Source organism: Pollachius pollachius (assembly GCF_949987615.1).
Source record: "Pollachius pollachius genome assembly, chromosome: 1".
In the NCBI taxonomy this organism is placed as follows: Eukaryota; Metazoa; Chordata; class Actinopteri; order Gadiformes; family Gadidae; genus Pollachius; species Pollachius pollachius.
Genome location: NC_136934.1, coordinates 22,573,966 through 22,592,138, shown reverse-complemented (window position 1 = coordinate 22,592,138; position 18,173 = coordinate 22,573,966). Strand labels below are relative to the sequence as shown.

The 18,173-nt window shown below is 45.5% G+C and overlaps 1 protein-coding gene across 1 annotated transcript in view; it reads left to right on the top strand.

Annotated features, from left to right (window-relative positions):
* The window catches only part of LOC307082453 (transmembrane protein 132B), a gene marked incomplete at both ends in the record, with an annotated part of 130,548 nt that overhangs the window by 87,426 nt on the left and 24,949 nt on the right, over positions 1–18,173 (top strand).

Here is an 18,173-nt window from a genome sequence, read left to right as displayed (position 1 = left end):
ACACACACACACACACACTCACACGCAAACACAGATACACACACACACGCACGGTTTTGTTGAAAATAGATGTGTGTACTCATGCGTAGATCTCTGTACGTGTACGTAGTATATATGGAAAATGACAGGCGACATGGTATATGGCTCTTGTGTCCTTCAATGCTTTGATACGTTTCTTTCTTTCCCTGAAAAAAGACTGCATTTTTTGTCACAAAGAAGTGCGTTGAGTGCGTAGAGGAAAATTGTGAAAGAACGAGGGGAAGAGAACTCGATTTAATAGATGTTCCAGAGACGGCGCCTCAGTCCTCTACTTAGTGTTGGCTATTTACTGCCAACTTTGTCTGCGTATAAACAACAGGGAACCGTTCGGGACACAATTGGCACTGTGTTTTTATGTGAACAGTGCATCAACATCACCTATTTTTAAATGTGACAGTAAGCCTCACCCCTTCCCTCCGGAGAGTCGCTGCTTGATGGAGCCATCGCAGCCCTTCACATCCCTCACTCAGTGGTCTGCTACCACGCCCCCCCCCGCAATCTACTCTCCCAGTGTGGGTTGACTAATGCACAGCAAACATAGTGAAAAGAAAAAGATATATATAAATATATGCACTTATTTATTTATCTATGAAACACCAGTCAATGCCAGGCGGGCAAGATTGAATATCCTGTTGCTCCTGTGTCCTGCGGCCTGGCCACGGGCCCAGAATGAAACTCACCCTTGCTGTGACACTTTCAATATGAAGGTAATTTCCTTGTACAAGCCAACAAGAGTAGAGCTGTTCAAACACAATCAATAACAACACAGGGTAAAATGGAAAGCGCTAATTTAATCGGATGCAATTCAGCCACTTGCGGTGTTGGGCTGGAAGCTATGTGTGTTTGTTGTGAGGGCAAGCGGCTTTATCCGTGCAGGTTAATACAGCACATGTGTTTGCATGTTTAATTAGCCAGCAGCACATGTCTGCATTAATGTGTGTGTGTTTTTGTGTGTGTGTCTGTGTGTGTGTGTGTGTGTCTGTCTGTTTGTTGCTTGTGTATTAAATACAAGGGCCCAGGGAATGAGTAAAATAGTTGTGTGGTTACATTAAGGACTGTAAGAGAAACTGAGATTGCTTTCAGGTCACACACACATACTCTTGATAGTGCAATCTTCTGGGTACAGCAGAATATTGGCAAATGATTCACACGGAATGTAACACTCGCAATCTCGCTGGGTTTTGGTCGGGAGTCCGGAATTCAACACTTATTTCTAATCAAGTGAGATTAAGATCTTCCGGGAAGCAGTCCTGATTTGTTAAGTGGTGACCAGAGATCTTGCAGTTGTTCTGGACCTGTGTGGCATGTTAATATTTCCGTTATTTGGACCTACTCAATGACGACATGCAGTATATCTCAGTTGTTTAGGAGGTTGAAATGGCACAAGGTATATTTCACCCTCGTCGAAATAGACAAGGACCAGTCCAAAACCTAGCTAAGTGAAAACCAAAACAAATGATAATATGGCAATCAGGCTCGAAGAGTTGTTTTGGACATTTTTAACGACATGGGGTATATTTCAGTTGTTTGGACCTTCTAAAAGACATGGGGTATATTTCAGTTGTTTGGACCTTCTAAAAGACATGGGTTATGTTTCTGTCATTCTGACCTTCTAAATGACATGGGGTATATTTCAGTTGTTTGGACCTTCTAAATGACATGGGGTTTATATTGCACCCTTGTCCAAATAGTCAAGGACCTGTCCAGGACCTAACTTTTTTTCCATACGCGTCATCAGCGCCGCATTGACTAAAAATGCTAACTTTATTAATATAAAATACAGCATTGAATATCAATTTGAATAGCACAGTTTTAAAACATCAGTAGAATCACCTATCGAAGACAAGTAAAAGTAGAATAAAATGAAGACTAAACACACAAAGAATTAAAGCACATTCAGACATGGGGCCCTATTTTAACGGTCTGAAACACAAGTGAGAAGCGCCAATTGCAAGTAGCTTTGTGGGCGGTTCTATGACGATGTCGCTAGTTTACCGGCGCAAAAAATGACTCTTGCGCCCGGCGCAAATCTAAAAAGGGTTGGTCTGAATTAGCCTAATTACCCGCAGGTGTGGTTTGTGCGTAACGTGCAATAAACCAATGGGAGTGCCACCTCCCATCCCCTTTAAGAGCCATGAGCGCATTTGAATCTGACGAGTTGATATTTTGACAGCGCGTCTGCAGTCTCCGATGAGACAGATGCACATGAATTTCAAACTTCAAATGTTTTATGGCCAAATAATACGGGCTAATTCACACATGGAATAAGGTTTTCTTCCACAACTTCAGAAATACTGAGTCCTCAAATAAATTTCGGCAAAGAAAACTTATATGATATAACATATGATATGCGGTAACTGTGGTTCTATTTAATGATATACGCAATACATTATAAACATCTTTTCTTATCAGTATTCTATGCATTATCTTTATCGACTTGTGTTCCTAATATGCATGTGTGTTAATATACATTGCCATGGGCTGTATTATGTGTTACGTGTTTAGTTTGCGTGTGTTTAAACAGATGGACGCACACACGCCCGCCCGCATTCATTAATTCTTTTACACATACACACACGCGCGCCCGCATTCATTCATTCTTTTTAACACTCAATCGCGGTAAAACAATGTTTTCTCAAGATCAAATACTCATCAATCCTAAAAGTTATTGGCTTGTACACAATGTCTGTGTCAAGAAAATATGTGTTTGCTGTACGGTGTTTGCAGATGCATTGATTTAAAAGTACAACTTATTACCGCTGCATCAGCTGTTATATATGGTAATAATTTACCAAGAATCTGTGGCTAGGTAGATGAGAGAAGCAAAGTGTATGCGCGAGGTGCACAAGCAACATTATGCATGCGCCCTTAAAATAGCATCTGAACAACGAGCCACTGACTTTAAACCAGGTATTTCCTGGTTTGTGGCGCAAGTGGTTTCTGAAACTGCAAAATAGCACCAGGGAACGTTTGTGCCAAAACACGCCTCCTCCTTTCGCCGAACCGCCCCTTGGGGCGCAAGATCATTCCCTAATTTACCGACGCGTGGCGCAGGAGGGAAAAGAATGCTCTGCGCCAGTTGCAAACTAGCAACGACACATGCGCCAGTGATTAAGTCAATTGCACCGGATGCAAGATAGGGCCGATGGTGGTATATTGACATTATTTCATGTAAACACAATTTAAAACAATTAGCATTGTGAATACAGCTAATGTATAAAAGGAAACACAAGTTTAATGATATTGTAATTGCAATATTTCTTTACCCATTCCTAGATTTCCACGGCATATCAAGTACAGTGGTTCCCAACCAGTTTGCCTTGAGGCAGCACTTAGTGTACCGTGAAATGTTGTGAGGTTTCGGACATACCCCTGACATACATTCTTCTTCCCCTGAAGTTGGTTACTAATATAATATGTCCCATTTGTGATTTGCTTTCTTGTTAGTTGTTAGAATTCTTAATCCAATTCTTTTTCTATTTCAATGCATGCGATTAGTTGCACCAAATGTTGGGATAACTAGCTTCCTGTGTGGTTCACAGTGTATGAGCCATAGATATTTATACAATATGATAGCCATTTTTAACCGATAAATGGAAACAACCCACATATGGTCAGATTGTTGAACCAGAGGAACTTCTGGGCGGAGCTGACAGACACTCCTTTAACTAAACTGTTTATTATTGTTGGATTTAGACTACTGTTCAAACTTGTGCACTTTCCCACACAAGAAAAACATTTAGCAATAAACATATACTGTTGTGCTAACTGATATTCAAACTCCGCAAAGACATGTCAATATGTATGCTCCTCAGGGGGGGAAAAGAGTTGACAAGTTGGGTTCTCTATCAGCAGCCTGGGGCCCATCAGTTTATTGAAAATATGAACAGAAATGTTTTCAGACAGAGTAAAGCTTTAAGCTGTGGTTTGCTGTCTCCGGCAGCGTCGCGGTCTCTGCTACGCCCGATGCTCCTCCCCGGGTCTAGCTTACCAGATACCACGATATTTTGGTCTGATACACATGTCAGTTCTTGGCCTGGAGACTGGCAACATTACAAGTGTGACCCCAAATGTATTCACGCCGTCCTAACTATATAGCATTTCGCTATAATTATTTCTATTGTTAGCTATTTATGTCGAGTCAGAAAGTGTTTTAATACTAATATTTCTTCAATGCTCTAGGGTTCTCCCCAGGATGTAGTTTTCCACAGTGGCGCTCCCATAAGTCAGTTGTGCTCAAAGACGTAAGACGGACTCGGTTTAGATATATTCAGGTAAGGGAACCCATTTGGATTTTTTTCTTCGTCACTGATAACCAACTCATTGTTATGTCAACTCAAGTAAATTTGAGTTGTTTAGCCCTTTATCAAAGCTACAGCCTTGCAAGGCTTTGCAGGCCATATATATGTGACACCCCTTGTCCAAAGCCCCCCCCCCCTCCATCCAGGGCGGGTTAGAAGTGCAAAGAATTGCAAGCAAACATTTCCAACGCAATGTTTAAAACCTTTAAAATGACAGAAGGATGTCCACACCGTGACAACACCCTCCATTTCGTGGTCCCACCTCAAAGTTTCCCTCTTTCTCTTGCCAACGTCTACATATGTGCACCAAAGAGTCATCCTATTGGTCAGAGTCAAGGGAGACGTCCTAGTGGTTGTCAATCCAGGCACGGAAATACAACCGATTCTTTAATGCCGGGCTGCAACAGCTATGCAAAGTAGGTTACCAAGTCTTTGCGTTAAGTCACTGCTAAATCCTTAGTAAACATTAGTTTGTTTCCAACTAGCAGTTTATTTAATTTGATTGCACCAGCAATACCTAACCAGTAAAAACTTAGTAATGCATAAGTTGAACTGAAGGAGTATTTAGTTGCTTCAACGTTATGATGTAACCAAGATGTAACGAATAAGCAGCAAGCTAGGTCGTCACCCGGGATGTGCTTGAGCAGGCCAGAGAGGCCTTTCCATTGGCATGGAAATGTTGAATTGACTGAGTTTAAGTTAAACGGGCGCAGTATCCCGACTGGGAACCGGCTTACAGGAAGATCTGTCCGTCAAAGGGAGGCTGTTGTTGGCGAGGTCGGGGCAGACAGGGTGAGGAGGGGCCAGGGATTGTGTGTGTGTGTGTGTGTGTGTGTGTGTGTGTGTGTGTGTGACTGCTACCAAACCTCTGCTCAAGTCTTTTGATGCCTGATCTGACAGCCTCACTTTCGAGTTGGGATTCACACAGATACGGGGAGACACACACACACACACACGTACAGATTTAACAGACAACTGTCCGACTCCAGCATTTGTTGACACCTCGTTTGACAGGCGTTTTTGCTGGCTCACACACAGAGACACACACACAGACAGAGACACATACACACACAAACACTGTCTCCCAGAGCTGGGTACGATTGCAGGTCGTACAAACAGGAGCACATTCAGAAAGGACGTCTTTAGAAAAAAACAACAACATTGCATACACGCACACACATTCTCCCCCACAGACGCACGTGCGCACACACACACACACACACACACACACACACACACACACACACACACACACACACACACACACACACACACCACACACCGCTGTGGTTGACAGCGGTTGGCCTGGTCTGTGTCTGCAGGTAGCCTGTTACTAGTCAGTGTGACAGCTGTGAAGTGCAGTTCAATAGGGGGGCGTTTGTGTGTGCCTGTGTGTGTCGTGCCATAGAACCAGGTTAAAGACCCTCTGAACGGCTCCGCTGGGACCAGGCAGACAGCTCCTACGACAGCCCTCCCCAAGTACACTTCAAACACACCGCAAGAAAACAGGACGGCGGGCTTTGTGGCCACAACAAAAGCAGGGCATTAGGTGGCGGGGAGCCGGCCGGCCAGGCCAGGCAATATGACCGTTTACATGACAGCTTAAACCCTTGTCCACCGTACTCCCCATTACAAACACATCCTACATTATCGGGCCACAATGCGTTGTCTCCATTTCCATGCGTTCTCTCTGAGACCCAATCCAAGCAGGTGCTCTTGTTAAATTGGGTTCCTGCCGCTCTGGCCCCTTAAAAAGCTTTATTCAAGCAAACAGCCATCTGGGGGAAACCTGCCTATTAGAAGCACTGCAGACAGAATCAGCAGAACTCAGTTCATTACCTTTTTCGGTGAGTGTTGCTTGCAGTAAAACTTTGGATGAAAGAGTCTGCTAAAGTTAATTACAAGGGGCTATAAACACGATAAATACAATATTTTGATTAGATGGAAAACATAAATATTGAATCAAATTAAATCCCATTAGATATGAGGTATTTAACATAAATAAGTTGTTATCAAACATCCATCTTTTTTTTGGAGAATTTAGATTAAATTGAAGTGACGAGCACATTGGATTGGGTGATGCAGTGTTTCCATGCGTCTGTGGAGTTCCTATCCCGTCAGGTGGCGTTCACCAGTCAGGTGTTGACACTCCCAGATGGGACCTCGGTCGCAGGATCGGTAATGCCAAGTCTCGCTGGTCTGGTGGTCTGGTCGGATCTCAGCGTAGCATGGAGCTAATCGGGACCCCCCCCCCATCTTATCAGATAACTGGCTGTGTAAATACCACATTTCATACAGCCCGAAGTGTAGTTGGCGGGAGGGAGAGCGGGGTGACTTGTAACTGGAATGTGTGAATGAACCGTGGTTAGTTGCTTTGGATAGAAGAAAATGTAAATGTTAAAAAACACGCGACTCTGTGATGCTGCTGAGAATATGAAGAAAACTGAAGCGCCACAAATGAATGCAACACGACATGTTCATGTTCAATCAGCGGCAAGGGGCCTCAGAGTGCGAGGTCTAGTGTCAGGCATGTTTCTGATAACCTTCAAAGGGTTCTGCCACAGATATGAATAGGGTGGGCAGGGCCCCCTCCGTTTGGATGGATAACCTCTCAACACGCAATCAATGAGGCTCAACAACTCCTTGTTGTAGAAACTATTCAGCAATGAATGTGGGATTGGTGTCTGGACAGCGTTTAGCTTCTCCGTGGCTAATAGCTACCTACATGACAACCATGTCACACTCGGGACAGTAAACACAGCATTAACCCCGGAAATGAAGTCAGACAGTAACCAGTCAACAAACTCTTTGTCTTTGACCAATAAGGAGCCCGTAGTAGATCGTTGGGCGGGAACATACAACCTAATGGACACGTAACATCTAGCGGTGTTTATAGCTGCACAGATTACAAGATAGCGCACTGAAACGAAAACACACATTCACAACCCAGGCACATACACATACACTACACACACACACACACACACACGCACACACTTTGTCTCAGTGTCTCAATGTCTCTGGGGTTAGCTTGGTAATTGGGTCTTGTGTACATTTCTTTACGCAGGTCATCAGTAATTAAATTTGACAAAGCGGGAGACAAAGCAAGACTGTGTGTGTGTGTGTGTGTGTGTGTGTGTGTGTGTGTGTGTGTGTGAGAGAGAGAGACAGAGGAAGCAGGGGAAAAAGACAAAGCAGATTAAGAATTGATCACTGTTCCATCTAATGAACCGGCACTGGAGTTTCACACGCCAGAACGTGACGATACACACATGCACACCTTGCAAATGTCCTTGGAACAGGAGGCTGTGTGTGTGGGAGTGTGTGTGTATGTGTGTCCGTGTGTGTGTGTGCGTGCGTGTATGTGTACGTGTACGTGTATGTGTCTGCGTGTGCATGTGTATGACTCAGGTCGTTGTTGAAACAATTTCCTCCAGGTTCAATTAAGTCGTCTGTGTTTATCAATAGCACTACTTTGCAAACAGTCTACAGCACCCGACAGCGTCTTCTGCTAAATCACCTTCAGGCTGTGCTTATGTTGAGCGTGCCAATAGGTTAAGAAGAAATAAACGAGAACGGAAAAGGAAAAGAAACAATCCCATGCACGATGAAGACAATATCGTGTGCACCTCCTTAATTAAAGAGGCCTCAGGATAATAGCAGGGGCGGACCCAGGTGTACCCCGTGACGCTAATTACGGGCACTGGCGGGCCTGCAGACCCCTCATTAACTTAACGAGCTACACCTGCTCCAGCCCCTACCATTACACCCCTGCGACCGAGGCCATTAAAGTGAATCTCCCTCTAAAGGGCAGCGGGCACGGTCACCTGACGACCCGACGTCAATGAAACAACCCACGCGGGGACCAAATAGGAAATCATGTTTGGCGACGCATCGGCCGTATCGTGCTGTTGTGTACATGGCGCGGCTGGCTGCCATTTGTCTGGCTGTTGAGTGTGTCAACATGGGAGCACGGGTTCGTCCCATGGGCTTTGGTTTCATGGAGCTCGCCGCGGCTAACCACGGGACGCACTGCGATGGTGGCTGTGTGTGCGTCAGACTAAGAGCTCACCGAAGTCTGGAAAGGGAAGGGATGGGAGGTCCTCTGAAGGGAACTAGGGAAGGGAAGAAAGGAGAGATACTAGATTGGATGTGGGGAACTAGGGAAGGAAAGGACAGAGGCGAGATGGGATGTGAGGTCCTCTTAAGGACACTAGGGAAGGAAGGGAAGGCAAGAGGCGAGATGGGATGGGTTTAGAGTGGCTGGAATTTTTGAAAAGTGGAAAGGAAACTAAATGGTGAGGAAGAGGAGGAGAGAGAGAGGTCACGAGGAGGGCCAGGTGTTGCTTTCAGGAGTCCGGAAAGGAAATGAAAGGGAAAGTGGATTAAAGGCAGAGGTGTCTCTCACACACACACACACACACACACACACACACACACACACACACACACACACACGTTTGACCACAGTTAGCCGTAACAGGCTTAGGCTGGAGCATGTAATTTGGATGCAGGGGGAGCACTGCAACCTTGAGCAGAACCAAAGGGGAGCTTTATTTGTGATTCTGTGTTCGCTTGATTCATGACATCATCATTCCCAAAGATACAATTACTACTCCCAAGAGCACTACTATGAAAACTACTAAGATTACTACTACACTACTACTAAATATACTACTACCGTAAATAAACTACTACTACAACTACTACTACTACTACTACTACTAACTATACTACTACTGCTACTGCTTCTACTAACTATACTACTAATCGTATTACTTTATATACTACCACTCCTACTAATAAATATACTACACTACTACAACTAAATATACTGCCATTGCTACTACAAAATATACTACTACTCCTACTGCTAAATATTCTTCTACTGCTAGTAGGTATACTACGACTACTACTACAAAATGTACTACACTACTACTACTGAATATACTACAATACTACTACTTAATATACTACTGCTACTAAATATACTATTACTCCTACAATAATAATAATTCTGATGGTAGTAATTACAATAATGTTATAAAAACAACACTTAAAAAATAAAAAGAATCATTGCTTTGTGTTAAAATTTGGAACAGTGTATAGATCAGGGGCAGCCAACACAGTGCCCGCGGGCACCTGGTCGCCCGCAGGGCATGTTCTAAAAATAGCACAAATAATAAGAAATGGTTAATATTTATGTTGTGTTTTTTTTTTTATTAATAACAATTGCAATGATGTAGATTTTAGGGCAATGACAACATTTTATATGAAATTACCAGAACAAAATATATCACAATGTGTCACAATGGCTTCCAGGCTAACTACCCACCTAGCATTGCACGACGGGCAGGAAAGTGCTGTGAGTCAAACAGCCCTTCATACGGCTCAGTACCCTTGAAGTAGCTCTCGGGTTCAAAAAGGTTGTTGACCCCTTGTATAGATCATAGACCATAGGGTAGAGATTCAGAAGCCAAAACACAAACTGGTGTGTGTGTGTGTGTGTGTCTGTGTGTGTGTGTGTGTGTGTGTGTGTGTGTGTGTACCCTAGCTCTGGGCCCACGATCTTGGACTGGACAGCATATGCTCAGATTCTAGTTTGTTTCATCATCTACAGAGCCGGTCGGTCGGTCCTCTTTTGGGTCTTTAGAGATGAGATTTCAATGAGAGGATGCCTGATCTTCAGGGAGAAACCGAAATGTGAAACCCCATATCAGGATGGTGTTAAGGGGTCACAGAATGCAACCTCGCTCTGAAAATACACACACACACAGATAGACAGACAGACAGACAGACGGACAGAGAGACACACACACACACACACACAGACACAAAACCCACAGTCACATGGCTTCGAGGCTGATTCAACAAGTGCGCTGGTAAGTGTCTTTCAAGAGGGGTGAGCAGTGACCCACACCCCTCTTGTGGGTCTGGTGTGTCTCTGTGAAAGGCCTGGATAGCAGGAACACTACAGGTTTCAGGCTGCTTCAAGGTCAGGACCACGGCAGCATTGTGAATCCTGGGTACAAACCAGAGCTGATGACGTGTGTGTGTGTGTGTGTGTGTGTGTGTGTGTGTGTGTGTGTGTGTGTGTGTGTGTGTGTGTGTGGACAAATAAAGAACATAAGTGTGTTATGAAACATACAGTAAAACCAACAACAGAAGGAGTGTGTATGTGTGTGTGTTTTCATGCAGGTGTGCGTGCAAGTGTTTGTTTGCATTTGTGTGTGTGTGCGTTTGCATGAGTGGGTGTGCGTGTGTGTGTGTGGTTTATTTGTGTGTGTGAGGGGGGAAGGTTATGTTGAGATGCTGCCCAGGACGCTGTGTCCTAATTGTCCTCTCACCTCCATAAAATATACTGGCCCTAGTCAATATCTAATTAGCTACTAATTACCATGCTAACACACACACACAAACACACACACATATGAAAACACATAATTTTTACGACTCTGTAACGGCCTAAAGTGAGGATTTGCTTTCTAATGCTTCCATTATTGCTGTCTGTAGACATCTATTCACCCATCTATTTATAAATCTGTCTATATCGTTTATCTATCTCTATATCTGTCTGTCTGTCTTTCTCTCTGTCCGTCTCTCTGTCTGTCTTTATCTCTGTCTCTCTGTCTGGCTCTCTGTCTGTCTGTTTGTCTGTCTATCTATCTGTCTGTCTATCTGTTTGTCTGTCCGTCCATTTGTCTTTCTCTCTGTCTGTCTGTCTGTCTGTCTCCCTGTCTCTCTTTCTCTCTGTCTGTCTGTCTGTCTCTCTGCCTGTCTGTCTGTCTGTCTGTCTCCCTGTCTCTCTGTCTGTCCGTCCGTTTCATCACTGTACAGTTACCATGACCCCTGCGTGTCCTCCCTCAGTTGTGATTCTCTGCAGGGCTCCATGTTGGCCCCGGGCCCTGCGTCACCGCTACGCCGTCATAAACCACACCCCCGCGCCCCGTAGACATGCTGCGCGCCTCACCCAGCTCGCTGTGGCATCAGCAAAATGAACTGTGCTGACTGCTGTCTTTCAAACAGATGAGAACACAGGTGTGTGTGTGTATGTGTGTGTATGTGCGTGCGACTGTGTTTGTGTGTAGACGAGTGTATCTGCACCCTAGGATAAACTTGCTAAATCCCTCTCCCATTGGCTCACGTGTCAACACACACATACCAATACACACATAAACCCCTGCTAAAGGAAAACATTCTAAAGTCTGTGTAAATTCAATTTTCTACAAAAAAGCCACGATACAATAGAAGGAGACGAAAGATTCAACATCCTCCAACTCTGATGAACTCCTCTCCTCTTCGCTCTGACTCCGTGGCCCTGTTTAGAATTGAGGTTAAAAATGGGTGTGAGCTCACGATGGAAGCGGTTTTGTGTTCTCTATCTAACCAGGCAGGAGTTAGAGTGTGTGACAGCTGTAGACCACTATGAGGAAGCCCCCCCCCCCCGAGGTAGAGAACGCCTCATAAACTCCAGAATGATTAGCGATAAGTTGTCGTCTAGACAGAGTCTGTCACGCAGGCGTCGTCACGTTGCCCGCCCGCTCCGACGTCGCCGGTCGTCAGCCGGTATGAAGAAGAAGAACGTTGTCAGATGTTCCTCAAACATCCACACTGCGCTGTGCTGAACTATTTGGGGCATTTTTATGATTAAAAAATGATTTCACATTCCTCACATACTTATTGTGACCGTTCCCCTGGAACGAGGGAGAGAGATTGTGAGAATGAGAGGGAGAGTTTCTGTGAAATTCAAAGATTGACTGTGGCATCCGGTTTTATGTGCATATGTGTTTCTGTGTGTGTGTGTGTGTGTGTGTGTGTGTGTGTGTGTGTGTGTGTGTGTGTGTGTGTGTGTGTGTGTGTGTGTGTGCGCGTGGTTTTGTCTCCACATGGGTGCATATGCATGTTTGTTTGTTTCTCTGGGTACGTGGGTGTCACGTTCTTCTGGCTTGTCTGGGAAAGATTTGTGTCAACGGCACAGCTCAACTCCCTTTATCTGATCCTCTCTCTCTCCCTCCCATCCCACTCTCTTGCTCGCCCTTTCTTCTCCCCGTCAGCCTATTTAAAAAGAGCAGAAGATACGGGGAGGGAGGTGATAGAAGGAGAGAGAGAGAGAGAGAGAGAGAGAGAGGGAGAGAGAGTTGCTAGAACAAACAGGTAAGAGAGAGAGAGAGAGAGAGTTGATAGAACGAAGAATTGAAACAGAGAGAGAGAGCGAGGGAATCAGCTGCAGTGTCTGTGTCCCTGTTCTTTACGCAGCTCTGCCGATGCCACCCAGCGGCCGCCTCTGACTCCCTCGGAGCGCTCAGCATAATAAGCCATGTCTTCTCTGGTTCCAACCGGCAACCCTCTTCTTCCACAGAGCGTTCAGTCATTTTGTGTGTGTGTCTGCACACGCACAATAATGTGTATCTATTTATGATTGTCTTAGGATGCTTGTGCATGTGTTTGAGCACGTGCGCGTGTGTGTGTGTGTGTGTGTGTGTGTGTGTGTGTGGGTGTGTGTGTGTGTGTGTTTCGGGCATCACGACACAGTTTCTCTTAGAGGTGGTGAGAAAAAAAATCACAAAGCTCATTATTTTAATGACCCTTCTGCGATCATAAAGTCCTGTACTATCATTATTTCAATGTCATTATTCCTTCAGTCCCGGACAGACGGTTGTCCTCCGTCAGACGGTAACCCTCCGTGTGTTCCACCGTCCGGCTGTGTCTGAGGGCTGAGGGAGACGATAGGACGGCCACAGCGGCTGACACTGATTCAGTCCAACACGGCCGTCCCCGCGGAGACAGGAGGAGCGGGAGAGTGGGCTGTAGGTGTGGGGGCACAATGGCGACACACCAGCAGACACATTGGGGCCAGTGTTGACTTATATCCCTATGCTAATAAGCATGCTAATTCACCAAAACCCGGGGAACTCTCCAGAAGACGCACAGCCTTTGACACTGAAACACACACACACACACACACACACACACACACACACACACACACACACACACACACACACACACACACACACGCGCACACACGCACACACACATATATAAGCATGCACAAACACACACACACACACACACACATAGGCACACAAACACACACACTCACATAAGCACACACACACACACACACACACACCCATAAGCAAGCAAACACACAAGCATACACCAAATACACATAAGCACACACACAGACACAGACAGACATAAGCATCCACATACATCCACACAGACACACACATTATCAAACCCAGGCGCTTTTCACTAAAGCCCCATAGACCTCAGAGAGAGGAGACATTTCAAGTTTAAAAAACGACTTTGAAGTAAAGTTTAGATATTATGTTTTATCCAATCTCTTTCCCCGTTGTCTCGTGGAAGAAAAGAAAGGGCAGAGAAGGTGAGAAGAGATACAGAGAGAGAGAGAGAGAGAGAGAGAGAGAGGATAATGGAACACCTAAAAACACTGTGAGCAAATGTGTTCCGGTTTGAAGCCATCACTCATTCATTCGATTGTTCAAGAACACATTTTATTAGACTGAAAGGTGAGGAGATTGGCATGGCATTACAAAGGTCCAACAGCCAGTTGTCATGGGTCAAACCTAAGCAGTTGAGCCAGCGAAAGGCCTTAAACCACCAATAAATGTTCTACCTGGCCCGTGTGTCTAAAAGTGGGATGTGGGGACCTTTAACAGCAGCCTGAGGGGCCACAAAACACCACACCAAGCAGGTGCACTCATCCGCGCATTCCTGTTTTATTTCCGCGTTGAAGTGAGCAGGAATACAGCTAATGCTGCATTCCAAGCCCATCCGAAAAACACACTTTCTACGTGAAAAAACATTCTCCAAAGTATCTGTTTGACTGATAACGGCTCGACGGGTAGGAACACCCCGTCAGCCTCTGCCGCCTGTTTTCAGAGGTAAACAAACCTGACATCAAAGCGGAATGTGTGGTGCGCATCGTGAACAGTAAACAGAATCCAATTCGCTGGGTTTTTAGTTGAAAACCCGGCCGCCTGTGACACAATGTGTGTTGGTCTAAAAACCGCTAGACCATTTCATAGATGGGCCGCGCAGGCCTTCTTTGGGGGGGCCCTGTAAGGGGAAGAAAATCACTGCGGTGCAGTTTTCTGTTTGGTCCGACGTTTACTGGGCCATTTTACTACGAGCGGGCGGAGAGAAACAAGCAGCTCTCCTCCTGTGACTTCCTGAAGTATTGTAGCAGCGTTTGTTGCAGACAACAACAGCTTACAACAGCAACAACACGATGAATGTTGATGTTACTGTAACTGTAATTGGCAATCAATCAAATATAATATTATATTTTATCATTTATTATTATATATATATAGGCCTATGTGTGTTTATATGTATATATATATGCATGAATATATATATATATATATATGTGTGTGAATATATATATATGTGTGTATATATATATATGTATGTATATATGTGTGTATATATTTGTATATATGTACAGGTGTTTAATACAATTAGGAATGCGAACAAAACATACAATCGGCAATACATTGGTATTACCGATAATGAATTGTTTAATTTTAACAAACCAGTTCTGAACTGTTCAACAGCAAATGGTTTCTATCGTAATTCAGTCCAGTCTGTAGCCTGTGAGCTGTCTCTCTTTATGAAGCCCTGCCACAAAGTGGGTAGCACCTAAGAAGGAAGCCTCCTGAATGCTAGAGACAGCGCTGGAGACCAATGGGATGAGGTGGTGGCCACAGGTCTGCCATAAGGGTGCTGCTCTGTGCTCGAGGGCCGGTATAAAGAGGACTTTGACCACCTCGCCGGCTGGGCTCCAGCATTATGCAGGGATAATGACTGACTATGCACCTCCAAGCGAAGGCTGGGGGCTGTGGTTTGGGAACGGACAGAAGGGCCTGTGTGTCCTTCATGTCTGAAATGAGGAACCTAGTGCACATGTACAACCGGCAGAAAGCTTTGCAAAGCCACGCCATCCTCTCTGTTTTGAAGAGAGCTACAGTCCTGGTGCTATCCCCTTAGCCCTCCTCCTCTAGTCCTATTTCGGATCTCGTCTTTTCCCTCGCTGCATCTTCCTGGCCTCCATCTTTGATTGCTTCCCTCTGGCTAGTGTTGGGCTCTGCCTTGCGTCTGCTCTGTGTAATCTGGGCTCCACTCCAGGGCTTGTTATCCCGGTTGTCGAACGCTCTCTCCACGCGTCTCTTTGTCTCGTCATATCTGGATTGCCATTGTTTGTCTCTTCCCTCCTGTTTGTCAAGCTCCGCAGCCTTGGTATCCTGCCTTCAATCGCCCGTCCCTCTCAATGAACGTTGTTTTTGTGTTTCTGTTTCTCCTCTTCCCCCCAAAAATGATCTTTTTGAAACGTCTATTTATTTGATAGCTCTTTTATCTCATCCGTCTCTGTTTGTGTGTTGCCACTTTCTCCTGCTCTCCTTTCCCTCTACCCGCCCTTCCCAACTTACCATTTCTTGCTCGTGCTTGCTCTCTCTCTGTCTCTCCGGTGCTCCCTCGCTCGCTCTCACTTCTCCTCTCCATTAGTGAGTGTGATTGTGAAGGGAAGGCGAGTGCAAGCGGCCATTAGAGAACACTTAGCTGCCTCCATATCCAAATGCAAACTGACAGCCACTCTGATCAACTGCTGCTACTGCTGCTTCTCATCCCTGCGTGCGCACGAGTTTGCGTCCATGCGTCAGTGCATGAGTATGCGCGCGCGCGCGCGCGTGTGTGTGTGTGCACGTGTGTGTGTGTAAGCAATGGGTAAGGGAGACAATTTGGGGAAAGAAAAACGAGAAGGGCCTTCAAGCTTGTAAACCAAATTATTCTACATTTTCTCTCTCACCCTGCCTCCCTCCCTTTCTTTCTCTTTTTCTCTCTCCCTCTCTTTCTTTCTTTCTCCTCCATCCCTTCACCCGCCATCTCTCTCTTTTGCTCTCTCTCTCTCTCTCTCTCTCTCTCTCTCTCTCTCTGTCTCTCCCTCTTTCTCACTCTGTCTCTCTTTCTCTATCTCTCCCTTTCTCTCCCTCTCTGTGTGTGTGTTTGTTTGTGTGTGTTTGTGTGTGTGTACCAATGTGGTAAAGAAAGATAAAGAAGGCGACCGGTTGCATGCTTGAGTGCAGAGGTGCATTGGTTTCTATTTGTGTGTTTCTTAATTTGTCGGTGTTTGAGAGACAGAGACGTAGCTCCGGGCTTCACTCTATCAGGCATGGATGCTCCTGTGATTTATCGCACAGGTGTGTGGGTGTGTGCGTGCGGTTGTGGGTGCGTGTGGTTGTGTGTTTGCTAGAAGAACCCCCCCACACACCAAAACGGTTTCCATGCCAGGCAGCGAAAAAATGGGATTGGCCAATAAGGGGTTACCTTAGAATGATGGACAGGTGGGAGGTATAATAGGATCAGAGGGAGGGTATGTCCGTCCCTGAGGGCCCGCCCCTGTCTACTGAGTAGGCTCTGATTGGATGATGTGATTCTAAACTCTGATTGATTTGATCTCCTGAGGCGAAAAGTGAGAAAAATGAAAATGGGGATGAAATGTAGATATATGAATAAAGAGGGAAAGAGCGAGATTCATAAAGAGAGAGAGAGAGTTAGATAGGGGGAGAGAGAGTGCAAAGTGAAGAAGTTGGAGGAGGAAGAGTTAGACTGGTGGAAATGCACAGGGATAAACATAGAGAGGAAACGTATAACTGAGGGGCACTAATAAGGAGAATTTGAGGCAGGGAATAAAACCCAAAACGAGGAGGAAGTAACTGTAGATTTAGACGGATCACTCTGCCCTGAGGGATGATGGGAAATGAATATGGATTCGCACAAATGATGTAACCTGTCTTGGTGTGTGTGTGTGTGTGTGTGTGTGTGTGTGTTCCTCAGTTTATGAAACTGCAGAATTTAAGTTATGGACTTCCTGCTTTCTCTACCAAATTGTTTCCCACGCACGGGCCTCCCCGGTTTGTTCAAGAATTTGTTTAATGAGCAACAGTAAACAGAGGCAGCACCACCGCTGCTTCTGATTGTTTCATATCCTATTTCCATTTCAACCGATCCAACAACGTGTACTTTTTTCTATCCACGTGGCTGGTTCGACCTGAGGTGCCATCCCTCCCAATGAGTGTTCATTTGGTGGTGTTTGTGGTCGATTGGGTGGTGTTTGTGGTCGTTGGGTGGTGTTTGTGGTCGATTGGGGGAGTTTGGGGTCGTTGGGTGGTGTTTGGGGTCGTTGGGGGAGTTTGGGGTCGTTGGGTGGTGTTTGGGGTTGTTGGGGGAGTTTGGGGTCGTTGGGTGGTGTTTATGGTCGTTGGGTGGTGTTTGTGGTCGTTGGGTGGTGTTTGTGGTCGTTGGGTGGTGTTTGCAGTTGTTTGGTGGTGTTTGTGGTCTGGTCTGTGGGTTTGCACTCCTTATGGTTGATTCCAACATCATAATTGTGGTGCTCCCTTGTTCCAAGGCGGCCTCACCCCACGATGGAGAACACCTGATAATCAGTGGAACGTGCGGGTAGTGGCGGGAGCGGACGGGAATCCCCAGGGAGCAGTATCCCTCTTGTATTGCCAAAATTGCTTTCATCAAATTCTTCATCAAATAACTCAATGGTTTGGTTGTTGTTCTGCTCTGCTTATTGTTCTCACTCCGGGGACACTAAACTAAGGTACAGGGTTGTGATGAAGTCAAACACATGACGTTTGGGAGGTACCAGGGGTGACCGTGTGGCGCAGATGATACTCATCATTTACGTTTAGGGGATTTTTCAGAAGCTTTTATTCGAGGAGACTTTAGGGTCAGGTGTCTTGCTCGGGAAAACTCTATCTAGGAGGAGCCAGAGATCGAACTAGATACCTTCCGGTT